Raw genomic sequence first — 12,921 nt, 5'->3', positions numbered from 1 at the left:
TCCAGAGGGAGAGAGGACAGCCCCAATGGGATGAATAGCCCCCAGTCCCTCTACTGTGATACTGCCCTCTTTCACTGAATGTTGAAGCTCATTCTAGTGCAGAGCCATAGAGATGTACAGCATGAAAACAACCCCTTTGGTCAAACTAGTCCATGCTGACCAGATGTCCTAACCTAATCTCGTCCCATTTGCCAACACGTGGCACACATCCCACTACATCCTTCCAATACATATACCCATCCAGATGCTAAATGGTCTAATTGTAGCAACCTCCACCCCTTCCCCTGACAGAAGATTCCATACACGCACCACCTGCTGTGAAAAAAGTTAACCCTCTGATCCCTTTTAAATCTTTCCCCTCTCACATTAAACCTATGCCCTCTCGTTCTGGACTCCCCCACCCCAGGGAAAAGACATTGTCTATTTATCCTACCCGTGCCCCTCATGATTTTATAAACCTCAGTAAGGTCACCCTTCAGCCTCCAATAATCCTGGGAGGAGCGCATAACTCGTGTCACAATGGGGTCCGGGTGATTGATGGCAGCTTCAGACCAATAGGAGAGTTGGTGTGATCCTCCAGACAATGGGAGTGAATGAGGGGTGGGTCCAGTGGGCCAACACCTGACCATGAACTGTGCAGGTGCAGTGTCACTGTGGTGGGGGTGCACTCAGTGAGTGTGAAGGGAGTGAGAGAGACAGCAGAGACTGGGAGAGAAATTGTGTTTGTGTGGACTGGGAGTGTTTATAAACACGGTTTTAGGCGGCTAGATCTGAATTAGAAATTCCTGGTAAATTAGAACCAAAAGAACTGCGGATGCTGTAAATCTCACACAACAACCAAAAGGTACTGGTAAAGCTCAGCAGGTCTGGCAGTATTTGTGAAGAGAAATCAGAGTTAACATTTTGGATCCGCTGACCCTTCCTCAGAACTGATGCGACTGAAAAGAAATGTCAGTTTATATGCAGAAGGTTGGAGTTAAGGAGTAAATGATAGGTGGTGATAGAGTCCAAAGAAAGAGATGGGAGCGTTGGAGGGGGAGGGTAAATAGCTGTTTATGGGGACTGTTAGTGGCTAAGCATAGGTAGTGTGTAATGGCAGGCTATATGATAACAAGGACTGGTGTGTGGGTTAAGAGGCTAGGGCGCTAGGACATTGAAGAGTTCAGGACCTAAAATTATTGAATTTGATACTGGGGATAGAGGTGTGCAGGGTCCCCAAGTGGAAGATGACGTGTTGTTCTTCCAGCTTGCGTTAAAGTGTGGCGCTGGAAAAGCATAGCAGGTCAGGTAGCATCCCAGGAGCAAGAGTTTAGGGCATAAGCCTTTCATCAGGAATGCTGGGATTGGAGGGGGAGGGGTGTAGTAAGAGGGCTGAGAGATAAATAAGAGGGATGTGTGGGGTTGGTGGGAAGGGAGCTAGGAAGGCAATAGGTAGATGTAGGTGGAGGGTAATGGAGAGAGGGTGGAGTGAATAATTGGAAAGGAAGTTGAACAGGTGGGACAGCTCAAGAGGGTGGTGACGAGTTGGAGGGTTGGATCTGGGATAAGGCAGGGGCGGGGAGATGAGGAAACCTTGATTCTGTGGTTAAAGGGTCCCAATGTGGAAGATGAGGTTTTCTTCCTCCAGGCATCAGGTGGCTGGGATTTGGTGGTGGAGGCAGCCCAGGACTTGCATGTCCTTGGCGGAGTGGGTGGGGAAGTTGAAGTGGTCGGCCACAGGATGGTGGGGTTTGTTGGTGGATGTGTCCCAGAAATGTTCCCTGAAACATTCCGCAAGTTGGTGTCCTGACTCCACAGTGGAGAGGAGACCACACCGAAATCAAAGGCCGTAATAGGTGAGGTGTTTGGATGTGCTGGAAAATCTCTGCTGGATGTGGAAGGGTCCTTTGGGGGTGAGGGGGAGGTGTGGGCACAGGTTTTACACCTCTTGCATTGGCAAGTGAAGGGGCTGGGAGTGGAGGGTGGATGGATCTGACTGGGAATTCACAGGGAATCGTCTCTGTGGAATGCTGAAAGGAATGGAGAGGAAAATATATCTGGTGGGATCTGATTGTAGGTGGTGGAATTGCGGAGGATGATGCGTTGTATCTGGGTGGAAGGGGAGGACTAGGGGGTTCTATCCTTGTTGCAGTTGGAGAGGTGTGGTTCAATGTCAGAGGTGTGGGAAGTGGTGGAGATACACTGGAGAGTATTGTTGACCACATGGGAGGGGAAATTGCAGTCCTTGAAATACGGGGTGTTTTGGTATGTTCTGGAGTGTTCTGCCAGCTTGCACCAAGCTTCACTGGAACACTGCAGTAAGCATGAGACAGATGTTGGCCAGGGAACAGACTCGTGTGTTAAAGTAGCAGGCAGCTGGAAGTTTAGGGTCTTTTTTGTAGCAGAACGTAGATCATCAGCTGCCATTTCCAGCACCTCCACTGAGATGCTGCCAGACACAGGTTCCTGTGCCCTTCATTAACAGCCAAGCACCCTCCCACTAGATTGTTATCCACTCCTTTGTCTTTCCAAATGTTACTGTTTCTTTTGGGCACTGACCTCACCTATTATCTACTCTTTATACCCCTATTTCCTGCAGTCCAAAGGTATGCAGGTTAGGTGAATTGGCCAAGCAGAATTTCTCGTAGTGTTCAGGTATGTATAGGTTAGGTGCATTAGTCAGGGGAAGTGTAGAATAATAGGGTCGGGGGATGGGCTTGGTTGAGAAACTCTTCAGAGGGTGGGTGTGGACTTGTTGGGCCGAATGGCCTGTTTCCACACTGTAGGTATTCTAATTTTCCCAGCTGCCATCGGTTCTGAGGAAGGGTCACTGGACCTAGAATGACCCTTGGTGTGTGCAGGAAGAGGAAACGGGAAAGGGGAGTTGGATCCAGTTTAGACTGGGAGGGTTTAATTACACTCTGTACAGGTAGTTAGGCCTGAATTAGAAACTCTTGGTCCCACGTTTACAGCAAATGGGAAAATGGCTGTGGCCCTCAGGCGGTGATAGGTCCTGGGTTATGGCCGCCATCTTTATTGGGGGCAAGGTACAGCGAGGCACATGGACATGTCCTCTTCCTGGGTGGGGGCGGGGTGATTGAAAGAGGAGCATTTACACATCAAACACATAACAAGAGAAATATTTGTCTTTACTGTTCAGCCTGCACTGACTGAGTTTTGTTTTGTCAATTCATTTTATAGGATATTAATTGAGAATAATTGAGACAGGGATCTCAAAAGCATTTTTCTATCATCAGCAGGGTCATCAGGATCTGAATACCATTGACATTTAACTGTGGAAGGAGAAAGGTGTGTCTGTTCTGTCTGTGGGCAAGTATCTGGTTTTTATTTCAAACAAAAAGCAGAAAGATGTTCAAATTTGTGGTTGGATCACCCTTGGGGTTTGTGTTCAATTCTGGGCCCTGCAGCTGTGGAAGGAGGTATTGGCCTGAGAGGGAGCACAGATTTATCCAAATTACACCTCGTCTCTTGATAGGAACTGTCAGATTTAGACCCAATCACCCACTTCATGATGTTAATCTGTAAACTCCTTATTTTCAATTCCTGCAAACTTCTCATTAAAATTCCTTATGGACTCAATTTCCAGCACCATTTCAGGTGGAATGTTCCAGGTTCTGACAACTGTCTATTCATTCAGAAACTGCTGAAGTCCTTGTTGACTCTGGGATTACAAAGGGCTGAATTGAGAGATGAGATGCTGTTCCTGAGCTCCCATTGAGATGCATTGGAGGTTGGGGCAGTGTAGGTCGGAGTAGACAATGAAAATGATAGGGCTGCACTGTGGGTGCTGCTTGGCTCAATGAGAGTGTTTTGGAGTTGCTGGTAAACCGAGCGAGGGGAGACAGGGAGAATGTGAACCCACAGCTTCAGTTTTAGTGCAGGCCATTCATAACTTCACATGATCTCAATGGGAACAGCCAAGTTGTAAGATACCTGCTGAGTTTTTTTTTTAAAAACAGTTTTTAAAGTATAAAATGTCAGCTTAAGTAAAGATAGGGGCTTTTGATTATAATGGAAATGTTTGAAGAGAAGGAAGGTTGCTAGCTCATTTAAATTCTCCTAATGGGAGTAACTAACTGAAACGAGAGAGACATTGTGATCGGAGACCTCAGACCAGTGGTGTGCTCCTCTTGCGCAATGTGGGAAATAAGGGACACTTCCTGTGTCCGTGACGGCAATGTGTGCAGGAAGACTGCCCATCTGCAACTACTGGGAAACTGCTTTTCAGAGCTGGAGCTGAGAGTGAACTCACTGTGGAGCAATACTGAGAATGTTATGGACAGCAGGTTCAGTGAGTTACTCACACTGCAGGTGAGGGTTACTTAGGCAGAAAGGGAATGGGTGACCATCAGATCAAGTCAAAGGCTCAGGAAGGAAGTGCAGGACTCCCCAGTCATCATTCCCCTTCTCAAACAGATATTGTGCACCGTTTGGGATTCTATAAGGGGGGGGGGGGTGGTGGGGGGAACAGGTGGGGTGGACTCTCAGGGGAAATCAGCAACAGCCAGGTTCATGACACCACAGATAGCTCCGCTGCACAGAACGGGAGGAAGGAGAATGGCAGAGCTGTAGTCAGGGTCAGAGACAGGCGCCTCTGTGGCCACAGACATGAATCCAGGACAGTGGAATCGAACCCAGGTCCATTTATTGATAAGTGCACAGACCCTTAAAGGTCAGCGTCCCAAATGCAACCTTCAGCACTTGATCACCCTGAAGCTCTACTTTCCAGGGACTGTGCACTTGTTCTGAGCCCTTCAGAGAGATTGAAGGGGTTAGGGAGAAAACAGGAACAGGGTTGTGTTGTAGCTCTACAAAATAACGGTCACCCTTCCCTCTCAGTCTCCCTCCTCTGTCTCCCACCTCCCATCGTGCCTCCTCCCCACCGCAGGGAAAATACCTTGTGTATTTACCCTATCCATGCCCCTACTGATTTTATAAACCTCTCTAAGGTCACCCATCAGCATCTGACGCTCCAGGGAAAACAGTGTATTTATCCTCTCCCTGTAGCTCAAATCCTCCAACCCTGACAACATGCTTGTAATACTATTCTGGCCACTTTCAACTTTCACAATATTGTTTTGATAGGAAGGAGACCAGAATTGCACGCAATATTCCAAGCGTGACCTAACCAATGTCCTGTACAGCCGCAATATGACCTCCCAACTGCGATACTCAGTGCTCTGACCAATAAAGGAAAGCATACTAAACACCTTCTTCACTATCCTATCTACCTGTGATTCTGCTTTCAAGGAGCTATGAACCTGCACTCCAAGGTCTCTTTGTTCAGCAGCACTCCCGAGGACCTTACCATTAAGTGTATACTTCCTGCTAAGATTTGCTTTCCCAAAATGCAGCACCTCACATTTATCTAAATTAAACTCCATCTGCCAGTCCTCAGCACATTCAACCATCTGATCAAGATCCCGTTGTAATCTGAGGTAATCCTCTTCACTGTCCACTACACCTCAAATTTTGGTGTCATCTTACTAACAATACTTCCTATATTCGCATCCAAATCATTTATATAAATTATGAAAATTAGTGGATCCAGCACTGATACTTTGTGACACCCCACTGGTCACAGGTCTCCAATCTGAAAAGCAACCTTCCACCACCACCATCTGTCTTCTACCTTTGAGCCAGTTTTGTATCCAAATGGCTAGTTCTCTCTGTATTCCATGAGATCAACCTTGCTAACCAGTCTGCCATGGGGAACCTTGTTGAACGCCTTACTGAAGTCCATGTAGATCATTTCCACTGCTTTGCCCTCATCAATCCTCTTTGTTACTTCAAAAAAATTGACTCAAGTTCATGAGACGTGATTTCTCACACACAAAGCCATTATTAATATCCAGGACTTAACTCTGTACATTGGGATCTGTGTCACCCAGTTATGGGTGTTAATATTCTGGATAAAGTTCAAGTACACCAGCTTTATGTTAGTGACTGTGTTGAGTCTTGTTAATATCACCCACACAGGTAAGTTCCATTTGAAAGGCAGTCCCTATATCCCTAACCCCGCTCTCATCCCCACCATAGACAGTAAGTGGGAGGAGCTCATGGAGTTTCCATGTGAGAGAGATTGAGAAAACCTTCCCTTCTTTCTACTAGCCCACCAGGAAATGGTGGTAGTGTCCTTACCTCTGAACCAGAAGGATCGGGCTCAGAGTTGAGTAACAGCATCTTTGAAAAGGCTGATTGGAAAACATGCCCAAGCCGCCAGGCCATATTGTCTCCCAGCTGTCCCTACCTGAGACTCTAAACAGAACCTTCCGGTAGTTTCTCTCCTGTCAGACTCTCTCTCCCATTGCTCACTTTGTCCAGGGTCCCCTCCTACTGCTGCACTGATCCTGTCCCTCTCTGACCTGTCCATCCCCCAGTCCCCTCCACATTCATTCATTGTTTACAATCTCCAGCCCTGCCCCCTCCACCCTATTGGGCAGCAGCTGCTGTCAATCATCCAGCTTCGTGTGTGATCTGGAGCATGTGCTGTAGGAGGGGAGACAGTGCACGTGCGCAGTGCTGGCCAATTGTTGGTGTATGTGCAGGGCGGGTCAGTGCCAGGAGGGAGGCTGTGCGTGTATGGGATTAATCTGTCATTCGCAGTTTCCTCCCTCTGGGAACAGGACCCAGGGAAATGGCCCCTGCCCTGATATCATGACAAGTGGCACAGTGGTTAGCACTGCTGCCTCACAGCGCCAAAGACCCGGGTTCAATTCCCGCCTCAGGTGACTGACTGTGTGGAGTTTGCATATTCTCCCCGTGTCTGCGTAGGTTTCCTGCGGGTGCTCTAGTTTGCTCCCACAGTCCAAAGATGTGCAGGTCAGGTGAATTGGCCATGCTAAATTGCCCGTTAGTGTCAGGTAAGTGGTAAATGTAGGGGCATGGGTGGGTTGCGCTTCGGCGGGTCGGTGTGGACTTGTTGGGCCGAAGGGCCTGTTTCCACACTGTAATGTAATCTGTAATGTGTAAGTGGTCGGCTATCAGTGGGGGGAGCATTTTGCAGAAAGTTATCAGAACTCGTGTGAAGATTCAGGAATGTTATGGAAAGGAACACAGATGGGCCTGCAATGAAAGTTCTAATTTGGTTCATCTTAGTTCAATCAGATATGACTTGGCCAGTGTGTGCAGGATGGTTCTCATCAGAGGGTCCGTGTGGGGGAAATAAATAAAATGTTCCAGACTGGGGAAAAGAAATATCAGTTTGGTTCTGACCAGGAAGGAAACCTGGGAGGTGGGGGAAGGATTCACCAACATCCAGGAGGCTCCGAGTCAGACTCATTGATTTGATTTGATTAGATTTCCTACAGTGTGGAAACAGGCCTTCGGCCCAACCAGTCCACACCAACCTTCAGAAGAGTTACCCACCCAGACCCATTTCCCTCTGACTAATGCATCTAACACTGTGGGCAATTTAGCATGGCCGATTCACCTGACCTGCGCATATTTGGATTGTGGGAGGAAACCTTTTTTTGGTTCTTAGTCTGCAGGCAGGAGCTAGGAAGCTGATTTCAAAGAGAAGAGAGAGTGTCTGAGAACTGGGTGTGGAGGAAAAATGGTGAGGAGATTGGTTTGGATTTCAGTTCACAGAAGAGAGCAATTGTGAGACTGAGATTTAAAGCTTTGGGGGAGCAAAGAAACTACAATTTAATACTATCACTGTCTTATGAATTTCCATCCTGTGTTAACGGTGGTGACCTGTTTTCTCTGTTGTAGGGTTCTGAAAGGGCGGATTTGTGGATGAGAAATTCAAATTGAACTTCCTGTTCAGTTTTGATAGTTACTTGATCCGTGCCGATCTGAATATCATTTGGCCTTTTCATGTGGAAGGAAAGGTGTGTATTCTGTCCATGGGCGAATATTTCAAATGTCAGTGTGTCTGGAAAAAGTACTGAGACACAGCCAAGTCCATGTTAGCGTGGTGACTGTGGAGAAAGAGTTCATTTGTTGTTAAAAGTCTGAAAAAACATGGCACATTTCCCAGGAACGATTAAGCTACAGATTTGTTTTGTATGAGGACAAAGTTTTAATTAATCATGCAACCAGAAAGACACAAGGATGCCTGCAGTATGGAAAATGCTATGAAAACGGGATTGTTGTAAAGGAGTTGATTATCGATCGTGGCTTGTAATCCATTGGCGTTGTCACGTCAGTTCCAGCGCCGTGGGGAAACACTGGAAATGTGATGAGTGCAGTGTAGGTTTCAGTTATTAAACTGGAAAAAGTGCAGAAGAAATTTACAAGAATTTTTGCCAGGGCTCAGGGGTCTGAGTTAAAGGGAGAGGTTGGACAAGCGAGGATTTTTTTTTTTGTTTAGAGCAGAGGAAACAGAGGGGGAATGTTTTCTGGAAGTGTATAAGACCATGAGAGGCCTGGGTAAGGTGAATGCATTCAATCTTTTTCCCAGGGAATCAAGGAGTGGAGGGCATCAGTTTAAGGTTAGAGGAGAAATTATGAAAGGGAACCTGAGGGGCACATGTTTTACACAGAGGGTGGTATGTATATGGACTGAGCTGCCAGTGGAAGTGCTTGAGGTGGGTACATTAACAACATGTAAAAGACATTTGGACAAATACATGGATAGGAAAGGGTCAGAAGCAGATGGGTCAAGTGCAGGGAAATGGGGTTAGCGTGGATGGACATTCTAGTCAGTATTGGCCAGTTTGGGCCAAAGGCCTGTCTCTGCTGTAGGACTCTGACTCTAAGTATATTTACTATTTCTCCCGCTATCTCTGGTAGCAACCTGGGATGTATTCCATCTGAGCGACGAGTCTTGTCTACCTTTAGCTCCATTAACTTGCCCAGCTCTAACACTTTCGTGATAATGGTTGTTTCTTGTTCCTCACCTTCCTCAGTTTCCTTATCATTTACTGGCATGTTCTTCGTGTTCTCCACTGTGAAGACTGACTGCTGTGAAGACTTCCTGAACCCTGCTGGATAGGAATAACTGGGCACAGAACTCTGAGAGGTCTTCTTTGAGTCTTTATTAATGAGACATGGCAGTTACCTGGATAGTGTACATGCAGAACACCTCCAGGCAGCATCAGGTAACTCCCCGCCTGTCCGATGTGCCACTCCCATTCTTATACCTTTGTGGTTTGTGGTTTTGAATGGACGCTGTCTCTCAGTATTATCTCCATGGCAATGGCAGTTTAAAAGTTGAGTTCAGCCCAGCACTGATTGGTTAAACCACAAAACCCCTCCCCCACGCCCCTGTGGCTCAGTCAGGTATCTGACAGGCGCTTCAGTTTCAGTGGGGCTGTCTGTCAGGATTCTGATGTGAAAGAGCCGGTGTTGGAACGGGGTGGACAAAGTTAAAAACCACACATCACCAGGTTATAGTCCAACAGGTTTATTTAGAAGTACAAGCTTTTGGAGTGTGCTGTGATTTTTAACTTGATCAGGATTATCTCTATGGTAACGGTTAAGTGCTTCAACAATTACAGAGGCCATATGTTCCCCACACAATAGGTTCCCCTCTCGCAGTGTAAACTGCTATTCTGTCCCTGGGGATAGCTACTCATCACTTTTCTCCCCCAATCCCATCTAGCTTTCTGTTGATCTTTAAAGTTTTTCTCATCTCCTAGTTTCTCCTTGGTCTTTGCCAATTTGTATGCTTTCTATTTCAATTTCATAGACTCCCTTATTTCCTTAGCCATCAATGGCAGATTACTCCTTTTCCTACAGTCCTTCCTTTTCACTAATATATACTTTTGCTGAGCAGTTTGAAAAAATTCTTTGATATTCCTCCACTGTCCGTCAACTGTCCCACCGTAAAGTCTTTGCTACCAGTCTACATTAGCCAACTCCTGTCTCATCTTATTGTAGTCTCCTTTGTTTAAGCACAGAATCTGGATTGGATTTAATCTTCCCGCTTTCCAACTGTATTCTAAATTTGACCATATTTATCACAAGTCTTTTATCAGATTACGAGGTGAGACGATGTTACCTGGGTGTTTTGGTTTTCATTGTCAGAGACCTTGGCTTTGTAATAAAGTACAGGATAGATATTCACAACAGAGTATTCTGGACGGTGTGAATTTACTACACAATCAAAAACCATAAATCACTGTCTCCCCTCAGTTTAAAATTGCAAAATCATTATCTCCTACACGCTTCCTCATCTTCTAAGTTTGAAATGCTAATCCCCCTGACTATCCTACTTTTCCCGAAAATCTCCTTTGGCGAAGGTGGTGATTTTTGGATTCAGCTTTCCAGTTATTAACGTAAGAAGATAAGCACTGGGCACAGGAGAGGGAATGCAGCCCTTTGAACCAGCTCCACCATTTAATACCATGATGACTGAGCTCACCTCGGTCTCAGCTGGATTTTCCCGCCTGCTCTATCTCACCCTTCAACTCATTGAAAATTAAAAATCTGTATCTCTTCATTAAATTTGCTCATTGTTCTGGCATCCACCGCATTTTGAATAGGGAATTCCACAGATTCACAACACATTGAGTTAGGTACATTCTCCTTCATGAGAATACAATAGAGTTCTTATAGTGCAGAGTCCACACCAACCCAATGATGAGCCTCCCATTCAGACCCACCCATTCCCTGTAACCCTGCATTTCCCGTGGCTAATTGCCTAAACAGCACATGCATGGAAACTGCGAAATTTAACATGGGCAATCCACCTAATCTGCACATATTTGGGCTATGGGAGGAAACTGGAGCACGGTTGGAAACTCGTACAGACATGGGGGGGAATGTGTAAACTCCACACAGTCGCCTAAGGCTGGAATCAAACCCAGATCGCTAACGCTGTGAGGCAGCAGTGCTAACCACTCAGCTACCTCTGCTTAAACTCTGCTCCTCCTTATTAACCTCTCTATCACCCAATTTGCTGAATCTATATTCCTCACGTCAGAAATCAGGTCGTGGAAACGAATGTCTCAGTGAAACCCAATGACAGCCCATATGTCCTGTGTGTGTGAATGGGGATTTGATAGACAACACCCTCCAGCCCACACTTTTCATTCACTTTCCAGAGACAGGGCTCAAGTAGCTTCCTGGGGACTACAACTCCCACAATCCCTGAGGCAGGGACCACACGTGAGTGGGGAAACCCGGCACTGTCCATGTACAGAATGTGGGTGGGCTTTGGAGCATGTGCTTTGGGGTACCGAGCGGAAAGTACTTCACACTGTGATTGGCTGGAGGAGTAACATATCAGCTTTTAGTATTGATCTGCCGGGGAGTTAAGGTGTCACCACACCCACGTGGGACCAAGTTCCATCCCCAATGCGTCATAATGCTGGGAATCGACCAATGGGAAACCAAGGATGATCTAACCCATTCTCCCAGACTGAAGGTTCCTCTTCTGTCCAGGATCTGCCACCTCCCTGTCTGTTTCCTTTTGTTTCATTCTGCTGTTACATTATTGACTTGCAGCAACTGAAGGGAAAGGAAGTGAACCCAGAAAGGGTGCAGCATCTAACCAGGGACGGGAAGTGGTGGCATGGATCTGTTTATCAGTTACTCCATGAGAATGGGGAGGGTGTACATTAGGGGGTAGCAGAGTCAGAATGGTGGGAGAGAGTAAGTGGGCTGCAGGGTTACAGCTTTAGGGAAAGACTGGGAAAAAGATATTCCAGAGAAACTAAAATTGCCTGTTCTGAATTTCTAACCTGTACATATTCCTTTATATAGGGTGCTAGATTGTGAAGATTCACAGACTGAAATCTCAAAATCATGTGCAGATTGTGATTAAGTTAACCAGCATTTGACGAACCAAAGACTGAGAGTCAATCGGCCAAAATCCTGCAACACTCTCCCTCACAGCATTGTCGGTCTATCTGCGCCAAATGAACTGCAAATGGTTCGAGACAGCAGTTCACTACCATCTTGTCAAGGGTAACTAGAGATGGGGAATAAATGCTGGCTGAGCCAGTGATGCCCATATCCTGGAAATGGTTTCTATCTCTATTTACTGAAACCTGATTGTTACTGCAGGATGATGATGGATGATGAGTGCATGCATCACATTACCCCTGCCTACACCCACACAGTAACACCGCAATGGCACTGGAACAAAAGGCAATGAAGCTAAAGGAGGACTTAGATATAGTTCTTAAAGGTAAAGGCATCAAAGGGGATTGGAGCACAGCAGGAACAGGAGACTGAGCTGGATGGTCAGCTGTTTCCCATTGAATGGTGGCGCAGGATTGAAAAGCCGAAAGCCCCCCTCCTGCCCCTATCTCCCAGGTCTGTATGTAACCATGGAACCCGGGTAGGAAGGAGTAGGCAGGACAGGGACTCTCCAGGAGATTGCACTTCCACATCAGTTTTCAGTGAGGGATGGTTTGATGGACTTTGTTTAACATTTGTCTTTAATGCAAAGTTTGTAAATTTGGTTTTAAAACATGTACGAGTTTATTCCACGATAAATGAAACAAAAAGAAAAGAAACAAAACGCTCTGAATATAACAGTTTTAAAATTTCAACGCCGTATAAAACAAAATCCCGACGACTCCCGGACACCATCACTTTCCAGTTTCTCAAACTCCAGGAGATATTCCCCCCCCCGTCGGAACCTTTGGTTTGATTTAACTGCTTTTCAGTTCTCGTTGTGTGAGCTGTGGAGTTTTCTTTTTTCCCCATTTCTCCGACCCAGAAGTGTTATCACAGCAACCTTCCCACCATCAAAATCATCATTTTGCCATTATAGCAGTAAACCACCTGAATAACCAATTGAATATTTATAAACAAAGCCCATTATGGGCAAAGCAAACCACTACAAGTGGCAGAGTGGGAAAGGACGTAATCAAAGTAGAGTTGGGGGTGAGGGGGCAGCGCTGGAGATAAAGGGGTGCCCACCTCTATCTAAAGGCATCAAGAGCACTGATACACACCACATGCTCCTTCTCCAAGGACACCCTGCTGTGTAGCCTTTATCCTCAATCATAGAGTAGAATC

The 12,921-nt window shown here is 46.3% G+C and overlaps 1 long non-coding RNA gene across 3 annotated transcripts in view; it reads left to right on the top strand.

Moving 5' to 3' along the window:
- The window catches only part of LOC148138617 (uncharacterized), a 29,345-nt gene extending 16,948 nt beyond the window's left edge, over nt 1–12,397 (top strand). Inside the window, exons 4-7 of one of the 3 annotated variants that reach the window (XR_015753894.1) lie at nt 3,240–3,309; nt 7,717–7,835; nt 8,856–9,047; nt 11,656–12,397. This is a non-coding gene — a long non-coding RNA (uncharacterized LOC148138617). Of the gene's footprint in view, nt 1–3,180; nt 3,310–7,716; nt 7,836–8,855; nt 9,048–11,655 lie in introns of all 3 variants that reach the window. The other 2 variants (XR_015753893.1, XR_015753895.1) reach the window with 2 other exon arrangements.
- Nucleotides 12,398–12,921: the final 524 nt, after the last annotated feature.

Source organism: Chiloscyllium plagiosum, unplaced genomic scaffold (genome assembly GCF_037043375.1).
Source record: "Chiloscyllium plagiosum isolate Xiang-an unplaced genomic scaffold, Cpla_swu_hap1 HiC_scaffold_40, whole genome shotgun sequence".
In the NCBI taxonomy this organism is placed as follows: domain Eukaryota; kingdom Metazoa; phylum Chordata; class Chondrichthyes; order Orectolobiformes; family Hemiscylliidae; genus Chiloscyllium; species Chiloscyllium plagiosum.
The sequence above is the reverse complement of the archived record's forward strand: the minus strand, read 5'-3'. Positions and strand labels throughout refer to the sequence as shown.